Source organism: Dermacentor albipictus, chromosome 8 (genome assembly GCF_038994185.2).
Source record: "Dermacentor albipictus isolate Rhodes 1998 colony chromosome 8, USDA_Dalb.pri_finalv2, whole genome shotgun sequence".
NCBI lineage: Eukaryota > Metazoa > Arthropoda > Arachnida > Ixodida > Ixodidae > Dermacentor > Dermacentor albipictus.
Window position 1 is genome coordinate 32,314,398 of NC_091828.1, and position 22,277 is coordinate 32,336,674.

A 22,277-nucleotide genomic window follows, 5' to 3' on the forward strand; every position below is an offset into this window, starting at 1 on the left:
GATGATGCGAATAGTGTCCTTTGGAAGTTTCTCTCGCAGCTCATCCAACACCAGTTTTGAGCTAAAAGCGTATGTGCATCTGGCCGAAGGAATCGGCAACAATTACGCTCCATTGCTGCACGAGGTAATCAGGCATTGGGCAATTCCCGATTTCTCACGTGCCTTCATGTGTAGGTGTGCTACCGGCTGCGCTTCGATCGTGGGTCGTACAGATGCACATACACAGCAAATATTGATGACAACCGTTGCCAAGGGCTTTGACCGCGTGCTTAAACACGGCGACGAGTGCCAAAAACCATTCGGCCGGCTCGTTGGACGGTCGGAGACACGACATTTTTCTAAAATGCTTTCGGTAGTACGCGAGACTGTTTAAGAATATGTAAAGGTAAAATATTGACTCACAGTGAAGGTAAAAGAACTAGGAAGTTTACCAGCAAATATTTGAGCGGTATAGCAAGCAGCATGGCAACAAAGAAGATTAAACGCAGTCAAGGAAGCTGCGGCAACCTCCTGGGGCAATGAAAAAAGAACCACCGGCGAATAACTACCTAAAAGGTTAAAAAAGAAATTAGGAAATAAATAATTCATGACAGGTCAAAGAGAAGCTCATTACTTATCGAAGGACGTTCGTGCTGCCTTAGAACACCTAGTGATAAGGCGAGGTAATTTTGTTGTCGTCTCCCCAATCCTGCTTTTCAAGTCTTGCTGCTAGCTTTCCCTAAACTGTTTAACTTTGGTACTGGTTTATAGATAAACTACAGAACATGGTGTCAGTCCATCATGGCAGCTAAAGGCGCCAGCACGCTCTTTAGGGGTTTAATTATTGTAAGGGTCACTTTACGCCTACTATGCCAACCATGACGCTCGAGCAATATATCTTTCCCTCAAAAAATGACAGAATAATTGTACACGTATATATAACAATTACTTGCTCAGTATGTTCCTAAAACATTATGAGCGGTAAAATTCTATTGCGCCCGTGAGGGTGACTTGAATTTTACGAAACGGTGGAAAACCAGGTGCGAAACAAAAAAATTGCCAGGGATCGACCACTTCGCGCATATTTTCAAACTGCGTTTTTTCGTTGTCTGTGCATTGTGCTTTCATTATAATGGGTTTCACAAAACCTCTTGTTTTTAAATCCTTGGGATCTTGGTGAAGAATGGTAACGGAAGGAAACTTGGAATTACTTTTTTAAAACTGTCCCTAAAACTTACTATCTTCCAAAATGTTATTTTCGCCTCTGCGCTGAGCAGGGGATCTAAAATAAAAGCCTGTGTTTGGCACAAATGCTATTTTGGCCTATGTTAGACGTCGGTAACATATTAAGGTGTTTCATGGAAAAATACGCAGTGAAGCGGACATAATCGAGAAGCATGGCAACTTATCTATGGGCGTCTTAATCGACGTAATTTGCGTTCTCACCGAAAAAAATAGTTCTTGAATTCGATTCCCACCATTGCGATATTTTGCTTTGCGCTTCGACTGCACCTCATACCGTGTTGGTGGTATAGGACGGCATATTGAACTCGGTTCTTTATTTTCCGTACCGTATTCGTTATATGTTATACGGTGTGATCATTTTTACGTTTTACGTAATTTCTAAAAATCGCGTGTGGCACATAGCATAATACTTGTTTTTGAGCTGTATTATTTAAAGAGGCGGACATTACTAGCACGAGAAATTGAAACACATATTCAAGTGATTAAAAAAATTCACTGATTAACTTCTTAATTAGTTACTTTACAGCACGTATTTCAATTTACAAATCGTAGCCCGAGAGCCTGCAAGACGTAGCCATTTGAAATTGTCAGGATAACACCACTTTCGCGATATTATTTCTCAAATGTGGGACGAACCACGTTCAAGTTACTTTTGTGCGTCAATGTATAAATGATCGTTTTGTTAAAAAAAGTAAGTGGAACAACAGTGCATTATTGCGGCGAGTTTGAGGGCACATGTCTCAAAACTAGTGGATACGACTTGTAAACTAACCGGCTACAATTCATAAATTGCAATTTTGCGCTGCAGAGTAGCTAATTAAGAAGCTAATCAGTAAAACTTTGTTAATTACTTGAATATATGTTTCGATTTTTCGTGCACGTCCGCCTCTGCGTCTAATCCCACTCAATGAGTACAATTGTGCTACCTGCAACAGCCTATCCTTTTTAAGGATTCCGTAAAACTTAAAAAAAGTTATCACCCCCTATATAAACGCGATAACAGGCACAGGTAAAAATATAATATAATTGGCTTAAGTACCACAATGCTTCCAATAATAAACACCTGTACTTGTTGGTTTCTTCAGGCTTGACATCATAAAGGTCTTGTGCTGTGTGTCCCAACCAGAAATTTGTCGACTACCGTCTATCTGGTCTCAAGTAGCTGGTGTAATAGAGGAGTGAAATATGCTCGATAAAGCGGCCTATCAACAATATTGACACGTGTATTTATATTTATCGGGCGACCAGGTTTCACCGCCTAACAAATATCGCACAGCGCGGGACGCGCTTGCATGTATCCGAAGTTTCTGGAAAGTTATCGATGCTTCTATCCGCAGTCTGTTGTTGCCGAACCTTGTGTTATCTGATTTATTCGCCTGACGCGAATGATGTAGAACTTTATGGAAGGCACGCAGGTCCCAACGATTCGTCTGGAACATTCGACGATTGTGTATAAAAGCCGACGCGCTTGAACCGCTGATCAGATTTTCGACGATCGCCGACCGTGTTCGCCGCTATCGTTGTGCTATAAGTGTAGCCTGTTTTGTGGGCACAGGTTCGCCCAATAAAAGTTAGTCTGTCTATCACAGTATTGCTACTGTGTTCTTAACGTCACCACCACGTGACATCTGGTGGAGGTGCTTTTGGTCCATGTACCGGACGCCCCCGACAAGCCGTGATCCGACGCCACGACCTAACTGCAACGCCAGACAAAGAACCACCGACCTCGACGTGCTTCTCGACGGCCACGCAGTCGCTGCCTTAGTCGACACAGGGGCTGATTACTCCGTCATGAGTGGACACATCGCCGCCCAGTTGAAGAAAGTTAAGACTACGTGGGAAGGCCCTCAAATTCGAACCGCTGGAGGACACCTCATCACGCCGTCTGGAGTCTGCACGGCAAGAATTACCGTTCATGACCGGACTTACCCTGCCACCTTCGTTATCCTCCAACAGTGTTCACGAGACGTCATTCTCGGCATGGACTTCCTGAACCAACACGCTGCAATCATCGACCTGAAGTCGAAGTCGATAACGCTGTCGGAAGATCAAGCGATACCGCCGGAGAGCCCTCGTAGTCACCACGCCTTGAGGGTGCTCGAAGATCAAGTGAGCATCCCACCTCGCTCCAGCATTGTCATTTCGGTCGGCCCCGAAACACCCGTTGACGTAGAAGGCGTCATCGAATGCGACCAACGTCTACTACTCTACCGTGAAATTTGCGTCGCAAGAGGGATCGCTCGACTGCACGGAGGAAACACGAAGGTGTTGCTAACAAACTTCAGCCAGGAGTTCAAGCACATCAACAAGGGCACGACGATCGCATACATCGAGGAATTTCAGGAAACCAGCGATGCGTTTGTCCTCTCGGATTCTGTTGCATCTACCCCGACGACCGTAGTTCCCGAGCCAGGCTTCGACATAAATCCAAGTCTCCCCGTGATTAAGAAGCAACAGCTCAGAAGTCTGCTTCGACGATACAAAGACTGCTTTTCGACGTCATCGAGGATTCGACAAACCCCAGTCGCAAAGCATCGCATAATAACCGAAGAGTGCGCTCGACCACTCCGCCAGAGCCGTTACCGAGTTTCGACGCGAGAACGCGAAGCTATAAGACACCAAGTCGACGAAATGCTGCGCGACGACATCATCCAGCCGTCGAAAAGCCCGTGGGCGTCTCCAGTTGTTTTAGTGAAGAAAAAGGACGGAACCCTACGTTTCTGCGTCGATTATCGTCGATTGAACAAAATCACGAAGAAAGACGTATACCCCCTCCCACGGATAGACGACGCATTGGATCGGCTCTGCAATGCTAAATACTTCTCATCGATGGACCTCAAGTCTGGCTACTGGCAAATAGAGGTCGACGAAAGGGATCGCGAAAAGACCGCCTTCATCACGCCAGACGGCCTCTACGAGTTCAAGGTTATGCCATTCGGACTGTGTTCAGCGCCTGCAACGTTCCAGCGAGTCATGGACACAGTATTAGCAGGACTGAAGTGGCAGACCTGTCTCGTTTACTTGGATGACGTCGTCGTCTTCGCCGGGAATTTCGACGATCACCTCAAGCTGCTTGCGACAGTACTAGAAGCCATCAAGTCGTCAGGGCTTACTCTGAAGCCGGAAAAATGCCGCTTCGCTTACGATGAGCTTCTGTTCCTAGGCCACGTAATCAGCAAATCTGGTGTCCGTCCAGACCCGCAAAAGACAGCTGCAATCGCACAGTTCCCGCAACCCATCAACAAGAAGGCAGTGCGTAGGTTCCTTGGCATGTGTGCCTACTATAGGCGCTTTGTCAAGGACTTTTCACGCATCGCGGAGCCGCTAACACATCTAACGAAATGTGATGTCGAGTACAAGTGGAAAACACCGCAGGCCGACGCATTTGAAGAACTCAAACGACGCATGCAGTCGCCGCCGGTACTTGCGCACTTCGACGAGTACGCCGATACAGAAATCCACACTGACGCCAGTAGCCTAGGCCTCGGTGCCGTTCTAGACCAGAGGAGAAACGGAGTCGAATAGGTGATAGCTTACGCTAGCCGGTCGCTGTCAAAAGCGGAAGGCAACTATTCTACGACCGAAAAGGAATGCCTCGCCATCGTTTGGGCTACAGCTAAATTTCGCCCTTATCTTTATGGCAGGCCATTCAAAGTCGTCAGTGACCATCACGCGTTGTGTTGGTTAGCGAATATAAAGGATCCTTCAGGACGACTCGCGCGGTGGAGCCTCAGACTACAAGAATACGACATCACTGTAACCTACAAGTCCGGACGAAAACACTCCGATGCCGATTGCCTATCACGCGCCCCCATTGACCCGCCGCCGCAAGACGACGAGAATGACGACGACTTCCTCGGAATGATAAGCGTGGAAGACTTCGCTGCACAGCAACGGGCAGACGCGGAGCTAAAAGGCCTCGTCGAATATTTGGAAGGGCACACCGACGTTGTCCCCAGGACATTTAAGCGCGGATTATCTTCCTTCACGCTTCAAAACAATCTACTCGTGAAGAACTTCTCCCCAGTCCGCGCCAACTACCTTCTTGTTGTCCCGTCAGGACTTCGTCCAGAAGTATTGCACGCCCTACGTGACGATCCGACCGCTGGACACCTAGGATTTTCCCGCACACTATCAAGGATACAAGAAAAGTATTATTGGCCGCACCTGACCGCCGACGTCGCCCGTTATGTCAGAACATGCCGAGACTGTCAGCGACGCAAGACACCGCCGACAAGGCCTGCCGGATTACTACAGCCAATCGAGCCTCCTTGCCGACCATTCCAGCAGATCGGGATGGACTTGTTGGGACCCTTTCCGACGTCAACAACCGGAAATAAGTGGATCGTAGTGGCGACGGACTACCTCACCCGCTTCGCTGAAACTAAAGCACTGCCGAAAGGTAGCGCAGCCGAAGTGGCGAAATTCTTTGTCGAAAACATCCTGCTGCGACATGGTGCCCCAGAAGTCCTCATCACGGGCAGAGGAACGGCCTTTACAGCGGAGCTCACCCAAGCCATTCTGAACTAGTCAGACAAGGCACAGGAGGACAACGGCCTACCACCCGCAGACGAATGGTCTTACGGAGCGGCTGAATAAGACCCTCGCCGACATGCTAGCGATGTACGTGGACGTCGAACACAAGACGCTGGATGCCGTCCTGCCGTACGTAACATTCGCTTACAACACGGCGGTGCAAGAAACAACACAGATCACGCCGTTTAAGCTGGTTTACGGCAGGAATGCGACGACGACGCTCGATGCCATGCTGCCCCACGTCACTGACGAGGAAAATCTCGACGTCGCTAGCTATCTCCAGCGCGCCGAAGAAGCCCGACAGCTCGCCCGCCTGCGGATCAAGAACCAGCAGAGGACCGACAGCCGACACTACAACCTCCGACGACGCTTTGTGGAGTACCAGCCCGGTGACCGTGTTTGGGTTTGGACCCCTATACGCCGACGAGGACTGAGCGAGAAGCTTTTGCGTCGCTATTTTGGACCGTACAAGATCACCGACGTATTGGTGCACTGGACTACGAGGTCGTGCCAGACGGCATTTCGCTGTCACAGCGGCGCCACTCACGACCTGAAATTGTCCACGTTGTGCGGCTCAAGCCGTACCACCAGCGTTGACGAACTTTGGGACTTCGCCTAACTGACCTTTGGACTTTATTTCTTTCCGTTGGTTTGTTAATTATGTTTTATAAGTGTCCCTTTGTGTTTCGCTCTCTTTGTAGCATCGGGACGATGCTTTTTAAGAGGGGGGTATTGACACGTGTATTTATATTTATCGGGCGACCAGGTTTCACCGCCTAACAAATCTTATCGCACAGCGCGGGACGCGCTTGCATGTATCCGAAGTTTCTGGAAAGTTATCGATGCTTCTATCCGCAGTCTGTTGTTGCCGAACCTTGTGTTATCTGATTTATTCGCCTGACGCGAATGATGTAGAACTTTATGGAAGGCACGCGGGTCCCAACGATTAGTCTGGAACATTCGACGATTGTGTATAAAAGCCGACGCGCTTGAACCGCTGATCAGATTTTCGACGATCGCCGACCGTGTTCGCCGCTATCGTTGTGCTATAAGTGTAGCCTGTTTTGTGGGCACAGGTTCGCCCAATAAAAGTTAGTTTTGTCTATCACAGTATTGCTACTGTGTTCTTAACGTCACCACCACGTGACAATATTCACCAAATGTATTCGTCCTTTTTTTTCGCTGGTTTAACAGGGACTGAAGGTGTGTCACGCTGGTGCTCTCCCAGTTAACGTTCACGATTACCACTTCACGCGCAGGCGGCCGCATATGGATGGTTCCAATTGCAGGGAAGTGCGCAATGTCGATCTGCCTTAAGTAGGCATACCTTCAATATTTAAATTCTTACCAACTTCTGGGTGATCACGGATTTTTATTCCTCTTCGCGCACACCGCCATCTGCACCAACCTCGTTTGTATTTCCCGGTAATGTGCTATGAGGTGAAGTTGAAGAGCAAACCAAAATATTGCAATGCATGATGAGACTCAAATTCAGTTTTTTTCTTCTCGGTAAAAACGCAAAATACTTCGATTAAAATTTCTGTAGCTGAAGTAGTTATGCTTCTCAATTATAATCCGCTTTTCTGCGTATTTTTTCGCGGACCACCTTAGCGCGTTACCGCCGTCTAAACATGGGCCAAAATAGGATTTCTACCAAACACAGGCGTTTACTTTAGATCCTGTGCGCAGCACAGAGGCAAAAGTAAAATTTTAGATGGTTGTACGTTTTAGGTACAGTTTCATGAAAAGGATTTGAGGCTTTCTTCGTTGATCGTATTTTTGTGAAAAAATTCCCGAAAACGCTATAATTTGTGCATTTTTAGAATCAGCTGGAATCAGTTTTTTCTTGATAAAAAGGGATAATTACAGGATAACTATATACAGAAGGAGATCCTGTAGTTACGATTATTATTTGGAGTTATTACCTCGGTGATAAGAGTTAACGAAGATAAAGGTATTTTCAGAAGCTCTTTTCTAATGAAAGAAAAATGTCCAGACAACGCAAAAGCGGAAGCGTATCCAGCTTTTATTGACACGTGGGTATAGTTCGCGTGAGTGCCACCACGTGGCGTACTGACCTTAAACTTTCCGAACTTCCCGCGGTGATGTGTAATGACGTAAAAAAATTAATAATTAAAAGCTATCCCTGCGCATTGAACTTCGCCACAATGCTTGTCCCGCCGGCGTTATCAGTGTTCTTGATTAAGCGTAGCCGCTCGTCGCCTGGAAATGACTTATAATCCTTAAAGCGTTTAATGGCGCCGAGCGATGATTGATTCTGGCCATCGATACGTTTCTTTTTCTTTGTTCTTTTTCCTTTTCTCTTTTTGATGCTACGGAGTAAACAAGCTAGGGTAACCGTCAGAAGCACTCTGGCAGCCTTTCTTCAGGCGGCACGCATTCTTAACGTCCGAACATTGCACAGCGTCTACGAGAGACGCCGTCGTGGACGGCTTTTGATTTTGACTTATCGAATTCGTTAAGGTGCTCCGAATTATTTGCCTAGCGACTTTGCCACCCGCAATCATGGGCTACCGCAGCAGCTGCAAATCGAGATGTGCTTAAGTATTATGAGATATACATGGGTATGTTGGTTTTGCACCTTGAGTCAAAAGTCAGGACACAAGAATTGAGCAAACTGTCTCTCTGTCGTCGTCCGTTGGTGCGCCATGGCCGAAGCTGCTCGCAATATTACGTCAATCTTACTGTCCACCAGGCCAGGTACACCCTTCGGTATGACATATACAGTATTTGAATTTAGTTCCCAATGTAGCCTCCTGCCATGGTTATCCACGTGCGTGAAGGAAGACCGCTATTTAAAATTATTGTGCAGTAATGTATGCGGGATTTGTTTCTTCTCCATCTTGTCTACCATGTTGCCGTTCCACTTGTGAATGGTGTGGGATGGACAACAAATATGGAAACGCGTGGAAGGGATCATTTTCCCATCCTTATAAATCACCCTAGCATGCACTATGATATCAGGTGTTACAGCAGACTACCAATTGGCAAGCTGTTCGGTACCGCCTAACGGATAAAATTATTCAACATGCAAAAGTGGAAAGATTTACAGAATTTTTGCAGGATAATATGAACATATGCACAGAGTTCTCAATTACAAAGAATTACGCTGCAGTTGACGGAGAGTATGAACACCTAAAAGCCATCAGACGCGTATCCGAAAGAGCGTACCAACGGAGCGGAAGTTTAGAAGCATACAGAAACGCACAGAAAATACACAATATAATGCGCAGATGCATAAAAAATTTAGGCAAACGGCGCTGGCGCGATTTGTGCCGCACGCTGTCCCCTCACACGTCAGTCCCACGAATTTTTCTAGTAATTCGTTCTCTAAGCGGGCCTATAACAGAGAGCTTCCCATTTCGTGCTCTCGCTGTAGCTCGGGACACGTGTGAGATAATAGTTGCGGATAAATTTTGTGAGCTTATTTCCAGACCTGCTTTTTCATCGCAGTGTGCAGAATTTGATAATTCAGTAGTGTCAGATAAGCAAAAAATTACAGCTTGCTACTGGGCCCAACGTCCTCAATTAAATCACATTTTCACATTAAGCGAGCTTCAATGTGCAATCGCATCATGTCGCCAAACGTCCGCTGCTGGGTCGGATGGCATTACGTACAATATGCCAAGAAACCTCGAACAGACCGGTACAAATGCTCTCTTAGACATCTATAATAGCTTATGGATAGAAGAAACTGTACCAGAGTCTTCGAAAGTCGCTCGAATCATACCAATTTTAAAACCTGGTAAGACGCCCTTGTGCCTTGAATCCTTCCGCCCAGTTAGTTTGAGAAGTTGCTCATGCAAAGTAATGGAGAAAATGATTGACGCGCGTCTGCAATGGTGGTGTAATCAAACTGATGTGTTTTCCAACTATTTAGTAGGTTTTAGGAAACATACATGCACGATGGATGCAATATTAGATATAGTAACCTGTGTGGAGCATGAGCGTGCACTTGGGAACATGACGATAGCAGTATTCCTAGACATCAAGAGGGCATTTGACACTTTAGTCACGTTCATGTTCTGCTAAGTATGCTGGAACTGGGACTGTCTGGCAGGTCCTTGCGATGGATTTCTGAATTTTTTTTTTCAGGTCGCAAAAAATTTGTTCACACAGGTGAAGGAAAGAGTGCTGAACATGTTGTCAAACAGGAAGTAGCGCAGGGAAGCGCACTCAGCACCTTTCTTTTTAACTGCGTCATGGCTGATTTAACAAGAAGACTGCCATCAAAGATAAAGTTTTCACTATATGCAGATGATGTGTGTATTTGGACATCTGGGTCTAATGCGCAACTGCTTCAGATGGCGTTACAAGACGGCATAAATATAATCAACAAATTTTTGAGAGAGAGAGGAATGGTTCTACCACACGCAAAGACAGCTGTATTGCCCTTCACTCGGAAGCAGTAAAAAAAATGCACTCTTAATCTGGAAGGACACCCTCTAATGATTGTCACACGGCATCGATTTCTTGGCATAGTACTTGACAGGCAGCTATCCTGGGCACCCCACATAAAAAAAACTAGAAAACGACGTCAATGCCATAGTGACAGTACTTCGCAGACTTGCAGGCACATCATGGGGCGGATCAGTATCGTCCATGCTGACTGTTTACAATGCATTAATGCGACAAAAAATTGCATATTCCGCGCCCATCTTACATGGACTTTCCCACACGTCAGAAGTGCGACTTCAAAGACTTTTAGCTAGAGGACTACGCATATGTCTAGGAGTTTCACGAGCGACTTCTAGCTTACTTGTAGTAGCTGAGGCTCGCCAATCACCATTTCAAGTTATGCGAACTACAGAAACCATGCCGACATTATTTCCATATTCAAACGCAACATAAAAGCCACCCATTGGCTCTAGACATAATGAAATGAGATAGAAGTTATGTTCATATAGGAATTCGAGAAAATTTTCACATATTGCCAAGAAGTGAATTTTGGAACTCAGATGTCGAATATCCTCCATGGCTGCTTACACTTCCAAAAATCGAATTGTCAGTAGACGGGATATTCAGAAAAAGAGACATGCCCATTCAAGCTGCTCAACAACTAGCACTTTACCAGATATATATGCGGTATTCAGGATACACACACATCCATACAGATGGCTCCAGTACAGCAACCGCTTCAACTTCATCATTCATTATACCCCACCTCAACAAACAAGAATCATAAATTATCTCGCGCGACTTCGTCCACAACGACTGAACTGTTCGCAATCCTATGTCCGATAAAATATTTATTGTCAGTAAAAGATGCGCAGAAATGGATAAATTTCAGCGATTCACAAGCGGCTCTGCAGCTCAAAAGAGAAAAAATTCAGTCACGGTATGATATACGAAACACTTAAACACTTCCCAAAGGCAAGCGAAGCGAAACATGCAATAGCATTCCAGTGGATACCAAGGCATTGCACCATTCCTGCCAACACAGCGGCCGATGAAGCAGCACGACAAGCACACCTTAAAGATGACGCAGTTACGCCCCCAATATCAAATAATGAATTACGCTGCATTATAAGGACAACGTTTTTCAAAATGTGTAGACACACTTGGTTTAAACAGAATTCTAAGAGTTCGGACTTATACCATATTCCCCGCAGGGGCGTCTGCGCAAGCAGGCGTTTGGTGTGTTGCGACACCACGGACCCGAGCACATGAGGGTTGGACCCTCCCGCGTGTAGCCGTGCGCGGCTTAGCCGTGTCTGGGGAAAAGGGGATCCTGGGGGTTGAGCCAATGCTGGGTGTTTGGACCTTTAAGGCCCCCCGGCGGAGGCAACACACCCCTTTGGCCTCTGCTTCACATAGACGGCACCCCCGGACTGACCCACCCGGGGGAAATCGGCAGTCGCCTTTTCCTGTCCTCCTCTCCAATCTTCGTCTTTCTCTCCCGTCTTTTTCATCTTTCCTGTCTTCTCATCACTTCTCCTCACTTCCTAGTTTCCCGGCGGTAAGGGTTAACCTTGTGTAGCTAGCCAGCCTTGGTTATGCTGTATTTGGTTATAGCAGCGATGTACGGCTGGCGTTGGCAGGGTTTCTACAGCAGAAGCTCCTGTCACGTCCCCCTGTTGGGCTCCATGGTGGGTGGTCGGCATCGCGGCCGAAAACCCAACATTACTTATGGAAGATGCTTTTCCTAAACTACCTGATCGCCCTCATAAACGAGGGCGCACCGAAGAAGTTTTTCAGTTTTTCGGACGTCAAATCCACAATTTTCCCCGTTTTCATGTAATCCACGCAGAAAAACCGGCTAAACAAGTACGAACAATCTCCCCGTTCCTAGTATCTAAGTCCCTTACCGAAGTTTTTGGCCCAGGATATAAGGTGTCAAGGATGGCTAGCGGTGACCTCCTCTTGGAGCTCCGCGACCAGAAGCAATTTGAGAAGCTGCCACAGCTGGTATCATTTGGGGAGACCCAAGTAGTAGTAACCCCGCACCGCACGATGAATACCTCCCGCGGCGTTGTCTCGGACGATGATTTGCTGGAGCTCACTGAGGCTGAGCTCTTGGAGGGCTTCAGCGAACAGAATGTTACAAGTGTCAAAAGAATTAAGATAAGGCGAGATGGAAAAGAACTTGCGACCAAACACCTAATACTCACCTTCAATTCAAGTGTCCTGCCCGAGTCAATCGAGGCCGGGTACATCAAGCTCCGTGTAAGACCATACGTGCCAAATCCCCTCCGATGTTTCAAGTGCCAGCGTTTTGGCCACAGTTCACAGAGCTGCCGAGGCCGCCAAACTTGTGCGAAATGCAGTGCGCACGAACACTCCTCTGAAGCTTGTGAGAATGCTTTCCACTGTGTCAATTGTGATGGCGAGCATGCCGCATACTCGCGGTCATGCCCGTCTTGGAAAAAAGAAAAAGAAATAGTAACAATTAAAGTCAAGGAAAATATCACTTTCAAAGAGGCACGCAGGCGGGTTGCACACCTTCCTAAGGCCAGCTTTGCCGAAGTGGCGCGTCAGGGGGCAGCGTCACAACGACCTCCGGCGACTGTCCGACCCACACGCAGTGAGTCGGCAGTTACGCCATCTGCCCCCACGGTGGTTGCAGCTAGCGCTGCTCCGCCAACCGAGGAAAAGGGGCCATCGACCCCGAAGGTGGGCGCAGCCGAGGCTGCCTCAACCTCCCAGGTCCCTTCCAGTGCTGGCAATGGCCGGCGCAGCCAAATCCCCCAGGGAACCCCACCGACCTCCGGGCTGGTGGGCGCAGGGGTCCTGCCCTCCAAGGCGGGCCCTTCCCTGGTAACTTCTCGCTCGCAAGAGCACGTGTCCGGCGCCTCACAAGAGGCAATGGACACCACAACTATCCCCAAGGCGCCCCAGGCGCCTAAGGAGCGGCGAGGTTCCCTCGAACGCTTCAAAAAGAGCAAAACCCCGGTTACAGGGCCTCGAAAGGGCTCTGTAATCTAAGACATCCCTTCCGGTTCCGTAAACACAGCACCAATTAAATTTAAAATATGGATACACAAATCATTCAGTGGAATGTCAGAGGTCTACTTAGGAATCTAGATGATGGTCAAGAACTTATCCATAAACACAATCCAAAAGTGCTGTGTTTACAGGAAACACACTTAAAATCCAACAACACAAACTTTCTCCGTACCTATGTTACGTTTCGCAAAGATCGCGATGATGCCGTCGCATCATCGGGTGGTGTGGCGATTCTCACTCATAAAAGTATAGCATGTCAATCTTTACAGCTACGTACGCCCCTTGAGGCAGTGGCGGTGCGAGCTGTTCTGCTAAACAAACTCATCACTATTTGCTCGCTTTATATACCCCCACATTACAAATTAACTAAACATGAATTTCAGTCCTTTATAGATGAATTGCCAGAACCTTATCTGGTTCTAGGCGACTTCAATGCACACAACTACCTTTGGGGCGACCCTCGTATAGATGCGCGAGGACGTCTTGTTGAACAGTTCCTTTTCTCTTCTGGTGCTTGTCTACTGAATAAGGAGGAAGCGACATACTATTCTCTTGCAAACAGAACATTTTCTTCAATAGATCTTAGCCTAGTCTCCCCGTCACTACTGTCTGAACTCGAACGGCAAGTTAACAACAATCCTTACGGAAGCGACCACTTCCCAATACTGCTTAGAACACCCGAAGAAAAGGAATATCCACCACAGGCTCCTAGGTGGAAAGTTGACACTGCCGACTGGGAAAAATTTCGAACTCTATCTTGTATTTCGTGGGATGACATGTCCTCGCTAGAAATTGATGCTGCTGTCGAATATTTTACAGCCTTCATAATAGATGCCGCATCTAAATGTATATCACAAGTAAATGGTCTGTCCTGCAAACGGCGTGTCCCGTGGTGGAACGACGATTGTAGGATCGCACGTAAAAATCAGAACAAAGCGTGGGGGTTGCTACGCGCCTCCCCCACTGCAGAGAATCTTATTAACTTTAAAAAAGTAAAATCACAAGGCAGGCGAACCCGCCGGCAGGCCAGAAGAGAAAGCTGGCAAAAGTTTTTATCAAGTATTAACTCGTTTAGGGATGAGGCCAAAGCCTGGAACAGAGTAAATAGGATTAGAGGGCGGCAAACACATTCACTCCCCCTGGTAAACCCACAAGGCGATACCCTGCTTGAACAAGCAGACTCACTTGGGGAGCACTTCGAGAGTGTATCAAGCTCCAACCATTATTCGCAAACATTCCTGAAATATAAAGAAATAGAAGAATGCAAGCCACTCACCAATAAATGCCGACAGAATGAACCCTATAATTGCCCATTTAGTGCTGCCGAGTTGAAAGCGGCCTTGAGCGCATGTAAGAGTTCCGCACCAGGATCTGATAGAATCTTATATGAAATGCTCAAAAACGTACACAATGACACGCAACTTACACTACTTACACTTTTCAACACCATCTGGGATGCAGGGTACCTTCCAACCGCGTGGAAAGAAGCCATTGTAGTCCCTGTTTTGAAACAAGGCAAAGACCCTTCCTCGGTGACAAGTTACCGCCCGATAGCCCTCACAAGCTGCATTTGTAAGGTGTTCGAAAAAATGATAAATCGGCGACTTATTCATTCCCTTGAAGAGAGCAAAATGCTTGATCCTTATCAGTGCGGCTTCCGAGAAGGGCGCTCCACAACCGATCATCTCGTGCGTGTTGAAGGGAATATCCGGGACGCATTTATACATAAACAGTTCTTCCTATCGATATTTCTCGATATGGAAAAGGTGTATGACACAACGTGGCGTTACGGAATCTTAAGAGACCTGTCAGAAATGGGCATCCACGGTAATATGTTTAATATAATAAAAAGCTATCTTTCAAATCGTATTTTCCGGGTAAAAGTCGGCAATGCACTCTCACGTCCTTTTACGCAAGAAACGGGTGTACCCCAAGGAGGCGTGCTCAGCTGCACGCTCTTTATCGTGAAGATGAACACGCTTCGTGCTTCACTACCACCCGCCGTCTTTTACTCTGTCTATGTGGACGACATTCAAATAGGTTTCAAATCTTGTAACCTCGCAGTCTGCGAGAGACAGGTACAGCATGGCCTGAACAAAGTGTCAACGTGGGCAGACAGGAATGGATTTAGGATCAATCCTAACAAAAGCTCTTGTGTTCTTTTTACAAGAAAGAGAGGACTTATCCCAGATCCTTGCATAGAACTGCGTGGACAGCAGATACCTGTAAACAAAGAACACAAATTTCTGGGTGTCATACTTGACTACAAACTCACTTTCGTCCCCCACATTAAATATCTTAAACAAAAATGTCTGAAAACAATGAATCTAATGAAACTTCTATCCCAGACTACGTGGGGTAGTGACAGGAAGTGTCTAATGAATATCTATAAGAGCCTCATTCGATCACGACTAGACTATGGTGCCGTGATCTATCATTCTGCAGCCCCGAGCGCGCTAAAGATGCTAGATCCGGTCCACCATCTAGGAATCCGACTGGCCACAGGCGCTTTCAGAACGAGTCCCATACAAAGTTTATATGTAGAATCAAATGAGTGGTCACTTCATCTGCAGAGAACATACATTAGCCAAACATATTTTCTGAAAGTCCACTCAAATCCACAACATCCCTGTTTTAATACCATTAATGACATGACATATGCTACACTCTTTCGCAATCGTCCCTCCGTAAGACAGCCTTTCTTGCTGCGTGTGAGGGAGCTTAGTGATCAAATGCATGTCCCACTCCTCGAGCTCCCCCTAATGCATCCAGCCAAGCTGCTACCTCCTTGGGAGTGGCAGCTGATACAATGCGACACATCTTTCGTTCAAGTTACAAAGCACGCTTCAGATATCGAAATCCAAATGCATTTCCGGGAACTCCAGCACAAACACTCCTGCACGGAGTTCTACACAGACGCATCGAAGTCACATGACGGGGTGTCCTATGCAGCCGTCGGGCCATCCTTCTCGGAATCCGACGCACTGCATCCGGAAACTAGTATCTTCACGGCTGAGGCCTACGCAATATTGTCGACCGTGAAGCATATAAGGAAATCAAAACTCAAAAAATCAGTTATATATACGGACTCCCTAAGTGTTGTGAAGGCTTTGATATCGTTCTGCAAGCACAAAAATCCTGTAATAATTGAACTCTATTCCGTCTTATGTGAAGCATATGCATCTAACCAGTATGTGATTATATGCTGGGTGCCAGGTCATAGGGCCATCGAAGGTAATGTTCTGGCGGACCAGATGGCCACGTCAGTTGCATGGCATTCTGCTAATCCCACCGCTGCAGTTCCTGTCACGGATCTGAAGCCCTTCTTACGGAGGAAACTACGCAACCACTGGCAACGCCTATGGGACGCGGAAACAAATAATAAGCTCCACGTGATCAAGCCACAGTTAGGATTCTGGCCCTCTGTAACAAAATCACGCCGAACAGATGTCCTATTCTGTCGTCTGAGAATAGGACACACATTTGGCACGCATAACTATTTACTCACTGAAAATGATCCTCCAACCTGCGGTAGATGCGGGGAGAGGCTGACCGTCCTCCACGTCCTCCTGGAGTGTCGGGAAGCCGAATATGAAAGAAAGAAACATTTTCCCTTAGCCTACCGGCAGCGCATCCCCCTTCATCCTGTTATGTTACTCGGCCAAGAACCATTATTTGACACCAACGCAGTCCTGAGTTTTCTGAAAGATGTTGTCTTGCATGTTTTTAGCCCTACATGTTCATAGCGGGTCCTCTCTTCAGAGGACGCCGCTGTGATAGCTCCTTGGTATAGCACATGCCTCTAGACCCTTGTTTTCAAGGGCTCTGGCGAGGCAGCAGTGCTCCAAGTAATGTTACCATCTTATACATTTTATATTTTGCATCATTCTTGTACGATGGATTTTAATGTTCATAGTATTCATTAGTCATCGCCATAATTTTATAGTACGTAGATTTTACGCACTTTACAGCGAATATTTTTAGGCCACTCTACAGCCATGTCACATCTTCATAATACACCGTCAACATTAACACTTGTCATGGCGCTCTTTGGCCAAACCTGGCCCTTGCGCCACAAAAAACCACACATCATCATCATCATCATTATACCATATTGATCCGTTTATTGAATTAAAATTTTCATTGTCATTAGACAGAACTATGGAAACTCTTATTCATCGATTAAGGCTAGGCACTGCCTACACAAAGCATGTATTACACAGAATTGGCCGTGCGCAAACCTCCGACTGTGATTGTGGATTCGTAGACGAAAATATATATTACCTCCATCTTGATTGCCCACATTTCGACAGACCAAGATAACGACTTAAATCTACCCTAATTAATTTAAACCACATACCTTTCAGTTTAAGAAAACTTTTGGGCACTTGGCGAACATCGTCTTTGCAGAAGAGCGCTTTAAAAGCACTAAAGACTTTTCTTGACGACAGCGGCATTGTTGGACGTTATTAACGCTTTTATTGATCCTTTCGTTTTAAAGTCGCTGTATATATGCATGTGTTTGTGAATTATGTTATGTTGACTGTTCTGTTGTGACTATATGTGATAATGCATTTACAGGATGTATGTACCACCTGCTGAGTAGAGACTGTGTTATTAGGTGAAAGTATCGTTTGTATTTTTGGGACTTTTATCTACATTACTGTGGATACATTTGCCTTGTATACTGTATTTACCATGTGTTTCTTACGTAATAGTCTTCCTGTGAAAATGTTGCGTGATATGTCTTGGCGCTTGTGTGAAAAGATCATTTGATATGTAATCTTGAACCCTGCATGTTGTATGATGGAACCACTCAAGAGATAAGGAGTAGCCGGCGCCTTAAATTGTGCGTCAACATATCCTTATATCATATTGTTACGTGTGGAAAGACACAGAATAAAGAAGCTATATACAGGTTATTTACACTGGAGCCAGATCGCCAGGCTGATACTCGCTCGCGGCAAAAGGCACGGACCCACTTCGTCGTTATTCTCGCGACGGCTCGTACCTTCAGCATCACTCGATGATATCGTAATAATATCAATAAAAAAAAGCCGCAATGTAGACTAGCAGGTATCGAACTCCATAAATTCTACCCACATACTCGAAAGACCTCGCGCCATACTCCTGACACTTACTTGTATTCAAGAGTTGTACGACTGCCATGAACATCCTTAACGAATGTTACATAATACATTATGGGGTTTTACGTGCCAAAACCACAATGTCTTTATGAAGCACGCCGTATTGGAGGATTCCGCAATAATTTGAACCACTTGGGGTTCTTTAACGTGCGCCTAACGCCAAGTACACGGGTGTTTTCGCATTTAACACCTATAGAAACACGGCTGCCGCGGCGAAATACGGCTGACGCTTACAAGCAGTCCTTCAGGCTGTGTTAATAATCGGCTCTTACTTCTTGAAGGTCAATCGCTCAAGGATGTATGCCGAACGCATTTGTAATCTACGCCATAAGCAGCGCCTACAGCAGGAACGGCCAGTGTTTGAGGGCCCCTAACAAATTGCCTTTCCGATAACCGCATCGATAGCTCTAAGACAGATGCGTACAATATATACATACCTAATGGTAGACAAGCAGCAGCAAATAGGTTGGCAGAGCGAGTAGAAAATGCCACGTATATGCACGTAAGAATAAAAAAAAAAAGATTGCTCTTCCCTTTGAGGAACATGATCGATACGGGGAGGAGGAGGCTTAAAAAATTATGCTTGCTATGCATTGGCATTTCTACAGTATATCGCAGCTAACGCTAGTCAAGCTGATAAAAAAAAGGAAAAGAAAGAATGGTGTAATGTACGCCTATGGGATGAGCGAACCTAAAGTGTTCGGCTTTGATTCATCGTACGCCATTTGGAGAAGGCTTTTGTGTTAATTACCTGGCTAATTAGACAAGCTGATATTGCGCCCCATAAGATCCCGTCCACTCAGTCGTTTTCTGCACCCACTATGCCCTGCGTACTTATTCTTCCCACGCTTTACTCGCAGCGGGTCAAGTGCGAAATGTGCCGCGTGATGACGCGGCAGTGGCAGCCCAGAATGATTTGAAGGAAGCCATTTTGCTCATTGCCTCCTGACTCGGCGACCGCATAGTCATTGCGCAAGCGGCGATTCTCAAGCGGAACATCCAGCTTGTGATCAGCGGAAGTCAACACCAACACCTTGCAGGGCGGTTACCGTGACAAAATTTAAAGAAGGGCCATTACCAGCAAATACACAGGGACGCGTAAGTACATAAGAAATCGGCGTTAGGCACGGACGGACGCTGGAGGCTCAAAGTTGCACCAACAGGCCCAGGACCTTGCGCTAATGCACCGAGGCAGGCAATGCGCGGAGCTTGGTCCCTGAAACTACTTTTGGGGTCTCTGGTGCCGCGTTGCGGGAGCGCGTAATCACACGGCATTTGATTTTATTTCGAGCGCTGAAATTATAGCGCGGGAATGATGACCCTTTATCGATTCCACCCGAAAATATAAATACCCGAAAACAATCTTTATTTTTTATCTAAATGTGCAGAACACATAGACAATAAGCATAATCAACTGCAAAAAATATTGCGCAAACTTTTTCAGCGATAGAGGGGGAAACATCAGGTAGAAAACAGGATGTGGGCTTCACCCCAAGCCACTTATGGCTTTATTTCGAAATTTCGCAGACAGCTCTCGTCATGTGTGAAACATTGGCGTAGATTTAATTTGCCTTACACAGCGTGTGTGACATAACTGCAGTGGGAGATATTGCGTCGGTCTGTCTTCCCTGACTATAAACAGGGTGTCCCAGCTGACTTTAGTCAGAGTTTAAATAATATGCAAATACTGAGTAGCTGGACAGAAAAAAAGGTAATGTTGTTTGCCGTCGCTTGGAAAGACTTTTCCATTCCGCCTAGTTAGGTAATTCATCATCAGCCTATTTTATGTCCACTGCAGGACGAAGGCTTCTCCCTGTGATCTCCAATTACACCTGTCCTGCGCCAACCGATTCCAGCTAGCGCCTGCGAATTTCTTAGTTTCATCACCCCACCTAGTCTTCTGCCGTCATCGACTGCGCTTCCCTTAGCACCCATTCTGTAACACTAATGGTCCACCGGTTATTTAACCCACGAATTACATGACCCGTCCAGCTCCATTTCTTATTGTCCATTAGAATATTGGCTGTTCCTGTTTGCTCTCCGGTCCACATAGCTATCTTCTGTATCTTAACGTTACTCCCAACATTCTTCGATCCATCGTTCTTTGGGCGGTCCTGAACTTGTTTTCGAGCTTCTTTATCAGTCTCCAAGTTTCTGTGCAATATGTCAGCACCATTAGAATGCATTGATTCTACACCTAGTCTTAATTAATTAATCAACTTCTCAAATATTACAATTAGATGAAAAGTGTCAATGAGAAAATAGTAGAGCGACATGGAAAATTCCCGACACAGCTTTCTGTTGCGCAATGCGCCCTACATAAAAGTGTCTTCCCGAGCTTGAAGAAGCCCGCGAATGCATGCAAAGTACCTCGAGCGTCCAGTCTCGCGGCAATTTTGCATGCATTTGCAGGCTCTTTTCACGCTCGGAAAAATACTTTTATATAGCACGTATTGAGCAACAGAAAGCTGTATCGGGAATTTTTCATGTCGCTCTACGATTTTCTCATTGACACTTTTCATTAAGTTATAATATTTGAAAAGGTAACTAATTAATTTAGACTTATTATCGAGTTAGGGGGAATGAAAAAAATAGTTTGAGTATCTACAAGCGATGACAAACAACATCACATTTTGTTCTGTCCAGCTACGTGACATTTGCGTATTTTCAAACTCTGGCTAAAGTTAGCTGGAGCACCCTGTATATGCTTTCAGAAGGGAGAGAAAACAGCGCAGAACCCTGGACTTCTTGTTTCTATATATAGAGTCAATTGGTTGGCTGTTTAAACTATGACTCATGCATGTCATTTAATCGAGACTGTGCTTTTATTTCTTTTGCGTTTACCGTTTACCTTCATCGCATCGGACACCTACTATACTGCTGATAATATCACATGACGTGCATTTTTTTTTCTTCTGTCCAGCTTCTTCCACGGCCTTTCTTCTCCTTCGTGCCGTTCCGTGCAGAGTAGCATGTAGGAGAAAATACGCTGGCTACATACTCTACATTTTCAATAAAACGCTTTCTCTCTCTCCCGTCACGTCACCAACATCTTTTACATCGTTCTGTATTCCTGCTCTAAACAAACAAATGATGCTTGCTGCCTGTCATTCAGTGTTGGCCGAAGACATTTAGCGGGAGTCTTTGTACCCGGTGCCAAAACTGACAAAGAAAAAATATTTTTTCGGCTACGTTGCCTGTGCGCAACATTCGTGGTTGAAAGGACAATTACGCAAGACAAAGGGCGCTGAAAATAACTAAGTCGGACGTTTTAGGGCGCAATAACAACTTTCCCCCAGGAAGATATGCCCCTCATTAAACAGTTCAAAACATGCTTGAGTAATTTTGTCTACATTGCCATATAATTATCATTAAAAGTTATCCTGGCTGTGCAAGATAACTCATAGCCGAACATCTTGGTCCTGCAGCCATACCAGTTATTTTAGAGCTTGGCCAGAATCAGCTGTACAGGTACTGTAAGATCCTGGGACCGCGTTCTGAAGCGATCACTTTCGGCGATACTATCGCCTTGGCCAGGCCTTCGCCATCAGCGCTGGCTGATTGACTGTTTTAGGAAAATCGGATGAGCTGATCAGCTGATTGCGCCCGAAGTCATCCGATTTTGGGCAACAAGCCAATGAGCGCGTGTCTGACGGCGATACTATTGCCGAGGCGTTAGTATCGCCGAAGTGGATCGTTTCAGAATATGTCCCGTGTACAGGGACAACGCTGTTTCGGTCTTTCAATGCGAAGCCAATCAAGCGTACGCCTCACGTATTAAGTCGTACTCTTAGGCACCCCGTAGGTGCCTGAATCTCATTACAGTGCCCATCACAGCTGGAGGTCCTGCAAAGCCCGTATGGTCCTGAGCTGGCCTAGGCAGGCCTGCGCGGCTGGAGTAGT